Below are 16,175 nucleotides of genomic sequence, written 5' to 3'. Positions count from 1 at the left end.
GATCAAGGGAAGAGAAGTTCTTGGTTAAAGTTGCAGCCCATTGGAAAATGGTGGCTAATTACACTCTGGAAATGGAGGCACTCCCCAAGGAAGTTACTGTCATTTAAAAATAAATATACCTGTCTTAAGTTATAAATTAAATCTTCAATAGCTATGTGCAAAGCTCACTGAATTGTATTGTTATTATTTACACTACCAGTGATATGTGCTCTTGCTAACTATTGAATTGTATCCTCCAAAATATGTTGTGTAAATCCTAAACCCTATACCTGTGGTTCTAAACCCATTTAGGAATGAGTTTTGTTTCTCATGTTAATGAGCACAGTATTAGTGTAGGGTGTGTTTTGCGTCAATCTCTTTTGAGACATAAAGGAAGATATAAAATAAGGAAATAAGAAAGATTATCAAGGGTTCATGAGGGAGGCGGGAACAGGGAGGAAGGGGGCAAAATGAGGAGCTGATGCCAGGGCCTTACATGGAGAGCAAATGTTTTGAGAATGATGAGGGTAACGAATGTACAAATGTGCTTTATACAATTGATGCATGTATGGATTGTGATAAGAGTTGTATGAGCCCCCAGTAAAATGATTTTTTTTTTAAAAAGAGAGAAAGAGATGAGGGAATACTGTTGGCATTCCCCATGAAGATCACCACAGAGTCAAGGAACAGAAGCTGAAAAAACAGACTCCGTCCCCAGAGCTGACAGGGAAAGTCTTCTCCTAGAGTCAGTGCCCTGAACGCAGACTCCTAGACTCTTAATGAGAAAAGTTTCCGAGGGTTAATCGATCGCAATGATCAATGTATTAGCCCACCCCACCCCCATGGGGGCAAACAACAAGTGTGGGTGGAGGGAGACAGTGTAAGACATGAAAATAATAATAACTTATTATTTATCAAGGCATCTCAAGGCTGGGAGGGTGTTGAAGAAGGGGAAAAAGAGGAGCTGATTCCAAGAGCTCAAGGAGTAAGAAAATGTTTTGAAAATAATGATGGTAACATATGTACAAATGTACCTGATACAATTAATGTGTGGATTGTTATAAGAGCTGTAAGAGCCCCCAATGAAATAATTTTTTAAAAAGCAAGGTTCCTGTTTGCTCAAATAATCCATTCGTAGTATTTCTGTTTTAACAGTGCCTGATAACTAAGCACAAAGAGAGCAATAAAAAGCTCCCTAATTCAAAAATGGAGAGCTAACTCAATAAAGTATCCACTCCTGGTAATAATCCTCTATGCGGCTACATCAGTGAAGTTTATGCTCGGTAGTTCTCATTCATAGGTAGTTTTATTCTCTATGTAGTTTTTCCTTTTCATTAGCATATTTACTTAGCTATAACCTTATGCTTGGGTACATCATTATCAAATACATCTTATTATAAAGGATCATTTGTGTTTGTTCATTGTTTTATATCTATATATTCCTTCCAGAGAGATTGCTAAAAATAAAATCACATTAAAAATTACAAGTATTTTTAAATACCTACTTTACAACAGTTAATAACTATCCAAGAAGGGTATATCAATTTATAATCGCCCTACTCCTGGACAATTGACAGATACTTAGCAATATGGCCTATGATATTTATGGTATTTTATGTTTACGGATATATACCACCTACATTTATTTATTTCTTATTATTAAAAATGTTAAACATTAATGTGTCCTTGTATTCTATTAAATGCACATGACTATACGTATACATACATATGTACAGCATATAGTGAAGCTAATTTTGGGGTGATTCTATTTATCTGCCTCTTATTGTAAACTTTAATAACAGGCAAGGTAGATATCTCCTCATCATCTTTCTTTTAAAAAACAGCCATTGCCACGATTGTCACTTTCATAGACTTAAGATCTTTCTACTAATGGAAGATATGTGAAATCTGTAAATTAATTAAAAATACGTATACAGTCAAACTTCCCATGAATGGACAAGGTATGAATATCCATTTGTGGAGTCCTGTTTAAGATCCTAAAATAGAGTGTTCTTATATTTAAATGGGTCTGGAATGTTGTAATAGGTAACAGAGTTCTCCTGTTTGAAATGACGCCCAGCTGTTACTGTGGCATCTACAACTATGTGTCGCCACTCTCCGAACCAGCCTTTCTCAGACTTTGTCTCAAAAATCTTTACAGTCTTAACTATTGAAGACCTCAAAGCACCTTTATGTAGGTTATAACTACTGAAATTTTCTGTATTTGTTTGATTGTATAATGATTTTAATTATTATTAATTTTTATAAAATAAAAATAAATCCATCACATTAATAGCCTACTTTTATTAACGTAATTAAATTGTATAAGAGAAACAAATATTTAGTGAGAAGGCATTATTCTGTTTGTTTGTAAGTCCCCAAATAAATGACCGCTAGATTATCATATACATTTGTGCATTTAATCTGCTGCAATATCACATCATGTCACCTCCATTATACTCCTGGGAAAATTAAAGTGGTAAAGGCAAAATCATCTTAGAATTATGAAAATAGTTTTAACTTATCAAATCTCTGGGAAATTTGGTATCAAGTATCACATTCCAAGAAATATCACTCTATGTTGAACTCATTATTTATGGTGAGTTATCTTATTTTATTTTTCACTTGAAATACTCCAATAAGTAAACATATAGCTTAAAGTAATATTTCAATCACTTTATTCCAGTATCCCAATAGCTATGTTCATTGCTTTTCATTTCTTATTGCATTGGCCAGTACCCAGAACAATGTTTAAAAACAAACAAACCAAACAAGAAACTAATGATAGGCAATGGCTTTACTTTTACCACATAAAATACTCAACAGTTTGGGCATTTTATCATTAAATAAACTGGCAGTATCTCACAAAAAAAGGGTATAGAACTAAATCAATTATAAGAACCAGCAAATAGAAATAACTATTAATAAAAGTTTATAAAATAAAATGTCTTGGGAAATATTTTAAAATAGCAGTATGTGTACAAATGATGTTTCTCTTTAAAATATAGAGAAATACAAAATAGCTGCTTAGGAACAAACTAAATATAAAATTATTGGTTCCCAAGAACTCTAGTGAATGCGTAGACTGCAGCTGAAGAAAGGTAATGCCACGCAAATATGAGGGATGCTCACAGTACTTCGGCTGCTACCAGTTACTCTGGGAGGGTTACTCTGGGAGGTCCGCCGCACAGACCCATTGCACACGAGGGTTGAGAAACAGGCACAGTCATCTCTAGTCTTTTAACTCTAAGCTAATGTGTCCAGTTAAAATCAGAGGAAGAATTTAGAATATAACTACATCAAAAGCATACTTTTACAATTTGCAAAAATCTCTTCAACACATTCACGTATTCAAAAAGTGTTCACCAAGTCCCTATGGTACTAGGCAATATGGAGACAATAACAAAGTGACAAAATGAGTAACGTGGATTTAGATGGGAAACGATAAGTCTTTAGACTTCTTCCCAGTAAGTACGATTATTTTCTTGACTAGAAGCAATCTACTTGTTGCAACAACATGATTTTAGAAAATCTTCATGCCTCCATCAGCATTTTAGCCTATTCCTCTGCTTGTCGACAATGAAATACGAAGTTTCCAAAACACTTAGAAAAGCAAATACAGACCTATAATCAGAAAAGAGCAGTGTTGGGCAATGTGTGGGTTGTAAATTGTTATCACAGACCTGTGATTATTGAAACAAAGGCTTGAAATGGGACTAAGAGTATGTCAAATAACCATGAGAATGAGTCTGCCATGAGGTCCTTTCTCAGGAATATGCTGGTGTATTTGTTTTCTCTTTTTTGTACAATATCTTGGTCAACATCAGCAGGAAACTGCCATGTCCTTGATCTGCTATGTCAGGGCATGTCAAGACCTAAAATTCTCCATCAACATCAACTCAAGCTATCAGGGCCCCCACCCAATATTTTCATAAGAAATGTTCCTAAATGCACCATTGTGTCCCTCAAGTAACATATTCGTGTCATCCACAATGAAAAATCACTTGTGAAATAAATGAACTTGCTTAGGATAAGGATAAGCTAAGGAGATGTGGGATGCTAGGGTTTCAATCTTAAGGTTTGGTGACCTAAAATGAGGCTCTTGGCTGGTGCGTTCAGCTGCTAATCGCAAGGTCTGCGCCTCTAACCCACAGACTGATCCTTGCAAGAAAGACATGGCTTTCTGCTCCTGTAAAGGTTTAAACCCGGAAAACCCACTGAGGCAGTTCGCCCCTGTCCTACAGGGTGCTATGAGTCACAGTGGACGGACGACAGTGAGTTTGGTTTGAATTGAAAGTACTGAGAGGAAGGGCTTCCAAACTTAAAACAAAAAAAGAGGTGGTAACAGATCATCTTGGTTGGATTTGCCATCCGTTTTGTTCTTCATTTTATAAGCCAGCAGAGAAGGAATGCTGAGTAAAAGAATTGAACATGTGGTTCAATGAAAGGGCAAGGGCTTAAACGTTAAGAAATAGAGCCCCAACAGGCAGACACTCTTAGAAGTGATGAAGGTAATTGGTGAGATAATTATGTAAGACTTTAGTTTCCATGACAATGACTTTAGAATCAAAGTTCACAGAGTTCTGTGAATTTGTACATTTTTGAATTGTAAGAAGTTGATGTCTCAAAGTCATCTGGCATTTGGAATGATATTCAGCTTTAACACTAAACACTGATAAGCCACACTAAGTTGTCGACCTATTAGGACGGCACAGGCTTGCAATTCCAGTCAAAAACGATGATGAAAATCTTCTCTTGGGGCTAAGGCCAAGGAACAACTTCTCCTTGTGGGAGAAAATATTTAAATGGCTTTTTAATTTCCAGGGAAGGAAAACACATCCAACATTGAGCCACCTCAAGAAAACCTGCAAGAATTGTTTTCAGAGGAGGTAGAATTGGGGATGCTAAAATACAAGTGACACCAAGAGTTCGAATTTCTTGTCCCTGCCACCCAACCTCAGACGTTTATGTTCACCAGAACAATACAGAATGTTCTGAATAGTTTCCACAAATTGCTCCTCTGTTAATATCATCATCAGCATTTCATTAAAATATGTTTTGCTGTTGTTTTTAGTTGCTGTTGGGTCAATTCTGACGCATGTGACTCCATGTGTGCAGAAAAGAACTCTGCCCATGTCCAATTACTGGGACCGTTAGGAGGCAGATGGTCAGCCCAGTCCTCCTGTTTGCCTGGTGTAGGTTCAAAGCAGCAACCTTTCAGCTAGCAATCAAGGTGCTGAACCTTTTGTGTCACCCAAGACCCACCCTGACATTATAATCAAGATAGCATTAAAATAGGAAAACACATCCATAATCCTGAAACTATGCACACATTAAAAATTTGAAGAAGAAAAAACAAGGGATGTAAAAAAAAATTGTGAACTGCTGGAAAAGGCACCTATTGGGGCAATAAGGTGTACGTGCTGGTTCAACGACAACTTTCGTTAACTGGATAATGAAAAGTACTCTGATGTCTTCTCCTTTTATAAGAAACATTCTTTGAATAAACTGGCTCAATGGCCAAATCCAGGTATAATTACACTAACATCTGTAAAATTACAGTTTCTCAAAGAGTACCATAAGTCTCCTCTTGCCAAATGTATCTGTGAGGTACAATTATAGCTCTTTCTTTGACACTATTCCCTTGTGGGGAACCAGTTTCATCTTGAGAAGAGGCTAGTCTTTAAGGAACAAGACAAATTGCATATTCATAACACTGCATCTAAGCATGTAAACCATGTAGACAAAACTATTTTGAAAAACTGGAAGAATGCATAATAAAGAGAGCAAAATAATATGTGATGGTCTTGTTGCCAAAGAACTTTCTAAGAAAATATACTGGTATGTATCACTACAATTTATCATTACAGCATCAAAACAATCATGGCCCATCAATAATATGCAGCCATTTATGAGTATCATTATCAAAGGTTGCAGGATCCTCATGCATCTCATTGTTAACAGTCTGGCTATAACTCAATATCATGATTTCCTAATACCAGAAGATGGTTGTGAATTGCTTCGGAAGGTCCTACTGAAAAAACCAGAGTACTCCACAATGGCTGTTTCCTCTTATACACTTGGAATTCACACAGCACCAGGGAAGTCAAGAGAGCCTTGTGGGGACATGTATGATTCAATGAAGAATAACTGTGGATTTGGCATTTCCTAGGGTTTGGGGTGTTTTTTTGTGTGTGGGGGGGTGTTATCTGTAAATTGACTTTATTTTTATATAGAACTTTATTCATGGACATCATTTGCAAGAGAAACCCCATCTCTCAAATTAGTAAGAAACATCAGTCAATCATTGGGGTTGATAAATATTAGATTAGTTTCATCCAGGTAGTTGCCATATAGGAATTTATTGTGCACTTACAATAAATGTCCTTCATGTCACTGAGAATGAGGTTCAGAAACTAGATTCACCATCCCTCCTCACCTGTGTTTCCTTCCAGACTATTCTGGAAAAGATAGCAATTTCATTGGCTTCCTCTCACGACATGATATTTCTATAGAATTCAATTTGGTACCACCCATAGACCACTAAGAGAGGAAATAGCTTCTTGAAAACCATACTAGATTAATGCACTACTTCTCAAGAATGCTCCATAGTGACTTATCAACGAATGATCCTGCTATATTGAACCATATAAAATCATCAATATTTGAGCAAGTTTGTCCTAAAAACATAGCCATGCTATATCAATGTACAAAAGAATTCATTGCATTTGTGTTTCCACAAACACTGCTCAACAGCATGTTAAATTTCATTGCAGCATGATATTTATCATTGCATTATTGAAGGTTATTCCAACTGCTAGTGACACATTGATCAATTTTGATCTTGTTGATATTCTGCTGTGAAGCATATGTTCTTTTTAGATTAAGTTAAGCCCTATACCTGCTGAGAATATCATTCTCAGGAAACGAACTGACTACTAAATCTTCATTGAAAATTCAAATAGTGTTCCATGTTTACATATATTTGAAAAACTCAAGTACATTAACTAATATTTAAGATGATTAGAATGTCATTAGAGTAAAATTTGTTAATTTATATATATTCACTATCAAGTGTTCCTTATTTACTGTCTAATCTCTAGTTTGGTAAGTGAACACAGACATTACCTGTAACTCAGTTTTGTAGAGCTCCTTGAGTATTGGAGGATCAAACTCCACAATTAAAATGATCATGATAGATATATGTCTTGACAGATATAATACAGTTAATTTGTTACCTGATGTATTTTAAATTACACTAGCTAGTCAGATTATCTTTATTTTTCTACATCAACTATTTTTAATTGTTTAAATATATTTCTAATTTCATATGGAGGGCAAAATGTAGTCGTGCATTTGCATATTTTATATAGAGCACAAGTGATTAAATTATGCTATATTTAGAGTCTGGAACAGAAGCAGGCTTTCAAGATTTCCTGAGGGTATAACTTTAAGTGAGAAAGCTAATATCCAATGATGCTTTTTAATCTATTATTTATGTTAGGAGCAATTTAAATAAAAATATATTTCATGTTTTCTTAAAAGGCATTCAAAGTCCTTGAATGTGTGTCCAGATAACACATAAGCTAAATTTGATGATACATTAGAAGATATATATATATACACCCTTTAATAAAAAAACAATTTATATTCCACACATCTGACTTTAGCACACTAATCTAAAAGTAAATATTTCACTTACTTTCCACACCTTTTCTTCTATTTAGAGATTACGCACTGCATGCTAGAGCTATTTTTATAAAGACTAATGAAGTGTGTGGTTATTTTCTAGCTCATTGGTAAGTGTGCATTTGTTTCCTATTAGCAGAAGCAAAAGCTTAAAGTCCCAGAAAAGGAGCAACAGAAAGTGGAGGGTGGGTGTTATGAACAGTGGGAAAAGCAAGAGACGTTCTGCTGAGTATTTGTTTATCTTTCCTGATTATTTCCACTTGAAACGTTTTTTAAGCAATTTTTGAAAACTTCCCAATATTATATATATTATGATAAATTCGGAATATTAAGATTAAAAGGGGCAAAAATCACTCATAATCCCTAAAATCATTTTGGGGCAACATGAACATATTCAATTTTCTTGAAAAGCTGTAGTCATAAACTCAGAAATCCTGGTGGCTAAGTGAATAAGGGATTCACTGCTAACCAAAATGTTGGTGGTTCAAACTCACTCAGTGACTCAGCAGAAGAAAAGACCTGGAAATTTGCTCCCTTAAAGCCTGTGGCCTACAGCACCCTAGGGCCGCAATTCTATTCCATTATTCGGTGGCTTTGAGGTAGAATTGACTCGATGGCACATAACAATAACAGTTATAAAATCTGCCTTCTAATATTTTCACACACCCCGTGGCAGTTTTTTGTCTTTAAAATGATTGCCAAATAACCACAATTTCTCACATCAAGTCCATAGCCATTCCTGTATCACTGAATGCATCTGTATGACATTCAAGGAGAGGCTGTGTATCTAACTATAGAGTTGTTATACAGTAGGGTTATACTTCAGACAAGGACTGAACTTGAAACACTGACACTCTATGAATCTTTGAGTCTTATGAGAAGTATGCACTCACCTAAGCCTTTGTATTTACCAGGATGAAACCCACTCAAAACTCCAGAGCCCTTGCAACTCTGAAGAAGACAGATAAAAAAGCAGACATATGAAAGCCATGACTTCATAGACTAATGTTATGGTATGGAATATTAGTATTCTATGGGAATGTCACAGCAACACACAAGTCATTACAATGCAACAAACTGACAGACAAGTGGTGCCAGCAGGGTATTCGCCCAAAATGAACAGGTTTCAGAAGAGCTTCCAAGCTAAGAACAGACAATAGAGAAGGAATCTGCTTCGCACTTTGGAGGAAGTAGCTTCTCAAAACATTATACACAGAAGCAAAATGAAAGATGTCAAAGGCCAAATGAATGGAAAAAGAGCATTATCGAGATAGTGCCTGAGGATGGGCCCCTGAGGTTAGAAAGCACGCCAAATGTGACTACGAAGGAGCTGCTTTCTTAAAATAGAGTGGGCCACGGAGAAATGAATGGAGTAAAGATAGTGGGAACAGAGCCGTCAGGATGTTCTTTTTCTGATGGAGTCTAACTCAAGGTGAGAAGAAACAACTGCAAAAAATCTAATAATATGAACTTTGAACATATGACTCTAGGTAAACTGGAAGTCATCAACAAGTAAAATGGAACTCGAGAAGATCAATATCCAAGGCATTCATGAGCTGAAATGAACTGGTACTGGACATTGTGAATAAGAAAATCTTATAGTTTACTATGCCAGGATTGACACTATCCAGAATAATGGTTTTGCGTTCATTGCCAGTAAGGAAATTACCAGGTTGATCTCAAATCCCAATGCTAAAAGTGAAAAGATTATATATTTCCCACCCAATCAATATAATTATCATTCAACTTTTCTGCACTAATCACTAAAATTAGTTATAAAGAAACTGCAGAATTCTACCAACATATTCAGTCTGAAATTGATCAAATATGTTGCATTCATAATTATTGACTATTTGAATGCAAAAGTTGGAAACAAAGAGGAAAGAACGGCAGTTAGAAAATATGGTCTTGGTGATAGAAACGAGGCTGGAGATTGCATGACAGAATCTTGCAGAACCAACGACCTGTTTGTATTAAATAACTGTTTTCAACAATACCAAATGGAATGCACAACTTCAATTGACTACCTCTGTGGGAAGATACAATGGAGAAGCGCAATACTAGCAGCTCAAACCAGGCCAGGGCTGACTGTGAAACAGATCATCAATTGCTCACATCTAAATAAAAGTTGCCTGAAAACCGTGCAGTATTTCTTTCTGTTGTGCATTAGGTTGCTACAGGTTGGGACCGATTCAATGGCACCTGAAAACAACAGCAAGTACAGGTTGAAGCTGAAGAAAATTAAAACAATTCCACAAGAACCAAAATACAACCTTGAGTCCATCCCACCTGATTTCAGAGCATCTCCAGAACAGATTTGCTGCACTGAACACTAATGACAGAAAACCCGATGACCTATTGAAGGACATCATTCATGAAGAAAGAAAAGGTCATTGAAAAGACAGTAAAGATTGAACTACTGAATTTTGAGTTGTGTGGATAAGGTGCCAATAAAACTGCTATAAAAGAAAAAAATAATAATAAAAGATTAAAAGACAGGAAAGAAAAATGATCAAAATGAATGTCAGAGGAGACGCTGGACCTTGCTCTTAATCATAGAGTAACTAAGGCAAATGGATGAAATGATGAAGTCAAAGAGCTGAACAGAAATTTTCAAAGTGAAGCTTAAGAAGACAAATTCAATTATAGTGGAACGTGAAAGACCTAGAGTTAGAAGACCATAAAGGAAGAACACACTTAATGTATCTTAACCGGTAAGAACTCTAGACAAAATTCAAACCTCAAGTTGCAATACTGGAAGATTCTGTGGGAAAAATAATGCATGATGCAGGAAACATCAAAAGGAGATGCAAAGACTACACAGAGTCAGTCTCCCAAAAAGAACTGATCGATAACACCATTTCAAGAGGAAGAACCAATAGTACTGAAGAAGTCCAAGTTGCACTGAAAGCTGTAGCCAAAAATAAGGCTCCAGGAATTAAGGGAATATCACTTGAAATGCCTCAACAAGCTGATGAAGCAATGGAAGCCTGTACTCACCAATGCCAGGGAATTGGGATGACAGCCATTTGGCCAACTGATCTGTAAAGATCCATATGTGTGCCCATTGCAAAGAAAGGGGTCCCAGCAGAATTCTCAAACTATTAAACAATATCATTACTATCACATTCAAGTACATTTTTGTTGAAGATCATCAATAACGATTTTAGCAACACATTGACAGGGATCTGGCAGAGGTTCAGGCCAGATTAAGAAGATGGCGTGGAACAAGGGTTATCATCACTAACATCAGATAGATCTTTGCTGAAAGCAGAGAATACCAGAAAAAGTGTTTACTTATGTTTTATTGAATATTCAAAGGCATCTGACTTTGCGAACCATAACAAACTATGGATAGCCTGACAAAGAAGGGAAATTTCAGAACACTTGATTTTGTCCTGCAGAATGTGTACATGGATCAAGAGGCAGTTGTGTCAATAGAGCAAAGCATGATACATGGTTTAAAATGAAGGAAAGGTGTGAGTCAGGGTTGTATCTTCTCATCATACTTATTCACTCTGTAAGCAGAGAAAATAATCAGGCAAGCGGGTTTATATGAAGAAGAATGTGGCATCAGGGGCAGATTAACAATCTTATTAACAATCTGTGATACGCAGATGACACAACCTTGCTTGCTGGAAGTGAGGAGGACTTGAAGTACTTGCTGAAGAAGATCAAAGAGTGCCATCTTCATTATAGATTACAACTCAATGTAAAGAAAACAAAAATCTTCACTCAAGACTGTGGCAGTTACATACTCTCCTGTCAACATGCGAAGGGGTGGAGTCTAGCCTGTCAATTAGGCCGCAGCTTGATGACCTCATCTGGAGGAATGAAGGAGAGAAATAGCTCACTGGAGGCCACATACACTCTCTCTGCTACACGTTCCTGTTGACAAGCTACCTGGAGCTGCGCTGATAGAGCCAGAGCCCTGGAGCTGGAGTAGCCACATGGAGACCCATGCCAGCGCTGAGATGCTTCCACCACCACTGGATCCACAGGACTTTACACCCACTGGCCTGTGATCTTCCTGAACTCGGCATCATTGTATGGCTACGTGAGTCTAAAGAAGAATGTATGGACTAGTATTGGACATATGGGCTATTATCGAACTTATGGGCTTGATCTGGGCTGGGCTGGGATGCTTTCTTAATATATAATTATCCTTTATATAAAGGTCTCTCTTACACACATATATGTCTCTCTGGATTTGTTTCTCTAGTCATCCCAGACTAACACATAGACCGAAAGGTAACCTCATGATAAACAGAGAACAGATTGAAGTTTTCAAAGATTTTGTCTTTCTTTGATCCACAATCAATGCTCATGAAAGTAGCAGTCAATGGATCAAAAGATGAATTTCATTGGATACAACTGCTGCACAAGACCTCCTTAGAGTATTAAAAGACAATGACATTACTTTGAGAACTTAAGATGTGCCTGACCTAAGACACGGCATTTTCAATAGCTTCCTACGCATGTAAAAGTCAGATATTGAATAAGGAAAACCAAAGCAGTGTTGATGCATTTGAATTGTGGTGCTGGAAAAGAATATTGAAAGTACCATAGACTGCCAACAGAACAAAGTAATCCGTCTTGGAAGAAGTACAGTCAGAGTGCTCCTTCTAGGCAAGAGGGCACAACTTTGTCTCATGTTCTTCGGACATGTCAGGAGAGATCCTTCCCTTGGGGAAGGACATCATGCTTGGTAATGCAGAAAACCCTGGACAAGATGGATTGATACAGGGGCTGCAACAGTGGGCTCAAGCATAGGAATAATTATGAGAATGACGTAGGCCTGGCAGTGCTTCATAATGTTGTGCGTAGGGTCACTGTGGCTCAGCACCAACTCTGCATCCCCTATCAACAATAACAACCCAGCGTCAATCTCTGTCTTTCCAAGCATCGTGCAACCACATTAGCATAAAGGTGAATTGCCATCACGTCAGCTCAGACTCATGCCAACTCATACATGTCATATTGGGATTATCGTCCACCACATTTTCAATAGCTGCTTCTTCAAAAGTAGATCACCAGGCCTCTGGGGCACTGGAACCTCTACCTTTACAGTTAGCAACTGAAGCCATTAACTGTTTGCACCACTGAAGTGGAGTGTAATTATCAAAAGAAAATTTTTTAAATGGAGAGAACAAGATGTGGAGCGAGAAGATAGAAAGCAGCAGTGGGCAAGTGGAAATGAAGCAGTTAAATGTTGTTTCACTAAGAAGAGATGGTTCTAGAAAAATATAGGCATTAATGACAAGGTCTAGTGACTGTATTTATCCAAGAAGTTCTTTAAAAAAGAGGCTATCCTTAAAATAAGATTGAGTAGGTAGATGACTGAGATCAAGGAGACATGTCACTTAAGATAATATTTTTTACCACTTTGCCTAAGGTGCGCCACCCTAAACAACAGTTTATTCATGTACTGTTTGCAAGGACTAGTGTTCTGAACTGAGAAGAAGAAATATATATACACCAAAATGGGCCAAAGGGAGTGTGACAGTCAATTCTCTCAATCAATAAATCTCCAAATTTCAATTTCAATTAGCTTTTCCAACACTCTTAATGATGCCTGTTACTTTTGATTTTTAGTACACTAAAGATGATTTTCCATAACTGACCAACGTCTAAAATAAAGATGTCTTATGCTTATATGCATGTAATTGCCAGGAGGACAGTGAAGGAAATGATCCAAGTTTCCACAGAAAGGCACTCCTTTATTTATATAATGGGATTTTGAAAAATGACTGTGTGTTTTTTATTGTTTTCCCTTGCCATTCCTGAACATGTAACTGAAGAAAAATCATTGCAAGGACTGAAATCTCACGATCGCTACATACATGTACAACAAACAATGTAGGCATTTCATAATTTGTACTTGAACAAATAAAACTTGTTGTTGCTGCTAGGTGCCATCAAGTCGGCTCCAACCCATAGAGTTCCTATACACAACAGAATAAACACTCACGGTGTGTGCCATCCTCACAAGTGTTCCATGTCTGAGCCCATGGCTTCAGCCACTATGTCGATCCATCTCGTTGAGCGCCTTCCTCTTTTTACACCGCCCCTCCCCTTTACCAATGTGATGGCCTTCTCCAGAGTCTGGTCTGTCCTGTCGATATGTGCAAAGTATGTAAGACGAAGCACTGCCATCCTGGCCTCTAAAGAGCACTTACTACAGCACAAAGGAATCATCAGGAAAGCAAAACACAACACTAAGACCTTCTGATCATTTTCTGATAGACAGTCCTTTGAGGACACATAAAATGTAAATCTCTCTGTTCAACTGAGCTGACTCATTCCCATTAATCAGCCTTCAAGGAATCTCTGTTTTCGGATTCCAGGGAAAACTTTCAGTGCAGTGCGGAGTAAGTTTACCAATGTCTTGCTAACATTATGTAGAAAAAGGGAAGCCTTGCAAAACTGCAGAGTATGTTTATAATCCTTGGCTCAATGACACAAAATCAAGGAGGTAAAAATAATATATGAATAACTTCCCCAAACACAGTGATTCATACTGTCTGCCTTAGCTGCTTAGCTTTTCTCTAAGCACCCCCTTTCTCAATTGCACACCCATGCACTCACCAGTTATAGCAAATATTAAGCTAGTTGAGATCCTTTCTCGTTTTGGAAAAAGAGAAACAAAATAGGATTTCTTTCTGTTTCTTTGCTTGGAATTTTTTTTGCAGTTTTAAGGCAACAGGAAAGACAGTCACCGTTTGACATCTGTCTAGTAGTTATTACCCCAAAATGCAATTAAACCCTTCCCTCTGGCACTGCAAGCTGACTTGAGAGTGTCACATCACAGCCATAAGTGTTGCAGAGAAGCCAGGCACCTGTCCTCATATTTTCCACATTACTCGCTCACAGAGATCTCAATTCAGAGGGGAACATGCCTTGAACTGTACAAGAAGACATGGGCCTTCTCTGCTCACAGGCCAGGAATATGAGATTTGATTGCCAGGTCAGTCTCCAACAGACGGTGTCGGTAGAACACCAAGTTGGGTGAAGGATTTATAGTGCCCATCTCTATGCCTGCCCACAAAGCCCAATACCCCCAAAATACATGTATGCTGGTGAAAGGAGAGGGAAATGCTGTCTCTGGAAAAGGCCAAGAGGAATGAGAAATCACGATACAGCAACAGAGGACCAACAGAGTCGTGGAAGGGGAAGCGTACTGGCATTAGAAGATGACTAGATACATATTTATCTCACTTTTCAGAGTTAGTCTCCTATTGATTGGTGTGCATGGTTAACATGCTTGCTTGGTGGCTAAACAAATGACTGAAATTTCAAGTGGCTTGGGAGAAAAAAAATAGTGATCTATTTCAAAAAGCACACTGTTGATTTTAGGCAGTGTCCAGTTGGTTCTCACTCATGCAAAACACTGTAGTCTTGCCTCAGTCTCATCATAATTGTGGCTTTGTTTGAGCTCATTCTTGTAGCTACCGTGTCAATCCATCTGGCTGAGGGTCTTCTTCTGTTTCTCTGATTTTTCACTTGGATCTAGCATGATGTCCTTTTCTAGGGAATGGTCTAAAGTACAAGAAATAAACTTTCATCATCTTCTCTACTAAGAAGAATTCTGGCTAGACGTCCTTCAGGACAGATTTGTTTGTTCTTCTGACGGCCCACTGTACTTTCAATATTCTTCACCAACACCATAATTAAATTTCCCGTCTTCCGTGCTCCTCGTCCAGTTTTCACGCTCATGTGAGGCAATGAAAATGCCCTGGCTTGGATCAGGCTCCCCTCAGTCCTCAAAGTGACATCCTTCCTAATACTTTAAAGTCATTTATCGAGATGTTGCTTCTGGGTTTGGTTGTGAGCATTCTTGTTCTCTTTCCATTAAGTTGTAATCCACACGGAAGGTTGAATGCTGGATCTTCATAACCCAGTGCTTTAGGTCTTCTGCTTTCAGAAAATAAGGTGGATTCATCTGCATATCACAGGTGGATAATGAGCCTTCCTCCAATCCTGTTGTTGCTGGTGTTAAGTGTCATCAAATTGGTTCCAACTCATAGCTACCAGATGAACAATGGAACAAAACCCTGCCCAGGCCGCGCCAGCCTCAGAATTGTTCGTAAGTGTGAGCACATCGTTACACACACTCTCAATCCATCTTGTCGAAAGTCTTCTCTTTTAGCTGCCCGGCTGCTTTACCAACATGATGTCCTTCTCCAGGGCCTGGTCTCTCTTGATAACATGTTCCAAGTATGTGAGATTAAGCCTCGCCATCTTTGCTTGCCTCTAAAGACTATTCTGGCTTTATCTTCCAAGACAGATTTGTTGGTGTTTTGACAGGACTGTGGAGACATAATTCTGTGGACGAGTGCTCATATGTCTAACCACCCCTTCCTGGGGTGATCAGGCAGAAAAATTCACATTGGATCCAGGTTTTGAGGCAAATATTCCTTGATGTATAAAACTGGGTAAGGGGAGGTTAATGTATAAAACTGGGTAAGGGCAAGTTGATGTATAAAACTGGGTAAGGGGAGGTTGAT

General features: G+C 37.8%; 1 protein-coding gene across 2 annotated transcripts in view; it reads right to left on the bottom strand.

Annotated features, from left to right (window-relative positions):
- Window positions 1–16,175, bottom strand: part of KCNK2 (potassium two pore domain channel subfamily K member 2) — a 247,703-nt gene that overhangs the window by 100,828 nt on the left and 130,700 nt on the right. The gene's annotated exons all lie outside the window — the stretch shown is intronic.

Source organism: Echinops telfairi, unplaced genomic scaffold (assembly GCF_000313985.2).
Source record: "Echinops telfairi isolate 266 unplaced genomic scaffold, ASM31398v2 ScPeMD7_7424;HRSCAF=8462, whole genome shotgun sequence".
Classification (NCBI taxonomy): Eukaryota; Metazoa; Chordata; class Mammalia; order Afrosoricida; family Tenrecidae; genus Echinops; species Echinops telfairi.
The sequence above is the reverse complement of the archived record's forward strand: the minus strand, read 5'-3'. Positions and strand labels throughout refer to the sequence as shown.